The sequence below is a fragment of the Erigeron canadensis genome, chromosome 3 (assembly GCF_010389155.1).
Source record: "Erigeron canadensis isolate Cc75 chromosome 3, C_canadensis_v1, whole genome shotgun sequence".
NCBI lineage: Eukaryota > Viridiplantae > Streptophyta > Magnoliopsida > Asterales > Asteraceae > Erigeron > Erigeron canadensis.
This window is the reverse complement of record NC_057763.1, coordinates 19,124,613-19,127,001: the sequence shown is the minus strand read 5'-3', so window position 1 is coordinate 19,127,001 and position 2,389 is coordinate 19,124,613.

Below are 2,389 nucleotides of genomic sequence, written 5' to 3'. Positions count from 1 at the left end.
ATAACATTCAATCACCGTTTAAGTGTTCTACGACACTTATAAACCTTGATTCTATGTTCTTGTACCTGCAAAATAATATATAATACACAAACACAATACAAAACACAAACAAATATAATATTGAAGTTCAACTGTAATGATTAAATATCAACACAAGTTCTTATTTAAATGATTACAAACACAGTTCCTAAAACGTGAATGATAATCAAATCTATGTTGCGATTGTCACACGAATCTGCATCTACAGAAGGGATAAAGGCATGAGAGTGTAACCAACTATCACCAAAAGTCTATGTAATGTACCCATCTACTCGGCTTGTGATGTGACCAATTTATACCCATCGCCCACATCATTATTGGCCATATATTTATGTGTTTTAAGTCGATTTTATGTGCATTTGGCGTGTTTATGGTGTTTGTTAGTGGTTTCAGGCTGTAAACAGCTTATGCCTTCATTTGGCACATTCTCGGAAGATTTATTGGCCAGAAGTTTATTTGATAATCGAGAGTTGCTTTAAGTGAATAGACGGCAAGTTAAACAAGTTCAAGACCGTGAGAAGAACTTCTTCACAAGTCTAAGACTACGCCGCAGTGGGGATGTACCTAGCCCACTGCGCCGCAACCATGATCCACGTAAAGGAATTGAAGTTACCCCACTGCGCCGCAGTGGGGAGTGCATAAGACTGATTGCGCAGTCACTTGAAGGTCAAAGTCAAACTAACCCCACATCGGCGTAGTGAGGGAAGACACATCCCACTACGCCGCAGTGGGTGCACGGGGGCTGAAGATTTGGAGTGTTTCTAGATCAGATGTTTGGAGAGTATAATTAAAAACCAAAACCCTAATTATCAAGGATCAAAAAAAAAAATCAAAAATCTTTCTAGGAGCTGTTCTACAAGGGTTCTTCAATCTCCAAGCAAGTTTTTCTTAGGCGGATTCGTTGAAGATTCACGAGCACCCATCTAAATCGTATCTACTTTTATTGTCTTGCAATTTCAATTTCTCAAACGAGTGGTACATCATGTTTCTCTTCTATTTTAATTATTATTTTGAATTGATCATGAGTGGCTAAACGTTTAATCATCCACCTTGATGAAATGAGACGAATGATGTGATTACAATATTTTTAATTCAAAAGAGTTAATTTAATTATCGTTGTTCCGTGATCTTGATGATTTAATTCTTTTTAATAGTTAAATATGATATTGGTTGCATACATTTCTTCGTTGGTGGTACTAGTTGAATGTATATGAGATTTTAAAATGGTTACTTGTCTATGAGTAATTATCACTAGTTCATGGTATGATAGTGAATATCATTTTAAGAAAAGATTAACTTTTTCAACGTGATTCATAGCGGTTAGTGGTACCACATTGTTGTCACACAGGTTCAATTGATAATTGATAATTCGATAGTCAATAAAACTAATTGTTGGAATAAGTTGTCTTTGCTTTGGTGGTACCGGCTTGGGTAATTCAACTAGCAATTAGGTGATTCGGTAATTTGTTCACGGTTGGTGGTACCACGTGAGCATCTTAATATTGTCACGATTATCTTTAAATTCTAAAGAATTTGGTCTTAATCAAATGCAATCACATTTGAAGTCGAGTTAAGTCAAGGTGGATGACTTTTATATTGTTTGAAGTACTTTTCAATTTTATGCAATTTGTTTTGCAAATCAATTTTAATTTAATTGTCAAAGAGGATTTTCAAAGTAACACCTGTTTTCCAAACCAGCTCATAAAGCAACTAGTCATATACAATCCCTGAGAACGAACACGAACTTATCTTTCAACTATATTACAAACGATCGGGTCCACTGCCCGTGAGTGCGTAGTAGTGAGTTTTTAGGTAGTTCTAGTTTTATAAATTTAAAGCTGGATTTTGCACATCAAGTTTTTGGTGCCGCTGCCGGGGAATGTGTGCCAATTTAGTTGTTAATTTAGTGGTTTGATCCTTCTTCACGTGTGAGGAAGTCATTTGCTTTAATAGTTAGTTCTTTTTCTTTGTTTATCACAGGTGCATTTGACGTGTGGTGTTAGTTGTGTTTTGCAGGTTTGCTTTAGTAGTTGATGAACTTGTGTTTTTCGGGGTTACCTTTGAATAGTCCTTTGAGAATTCCACCAAGACGCAAGATTAATTTCAAAGCACCACCACCGTATTCACCTATAGCTTTACCCACTCTAGACTCAGACGAAGAAGGCTTTTACTTAGAGGAATTCTTTAATCTTGCACTTGTTAAAGAAGAGAAGGGTGACGAAAGACCGAGAGATCCAAATAACATCCGGTATGGGGACCGAGCCCGAACTATTCCTACGACTCGTGGTTCCGCTATTAGAACACCGAGTGTTGATCAAAATTTCAACTTAAAGCCAAATCATCTCAAGAG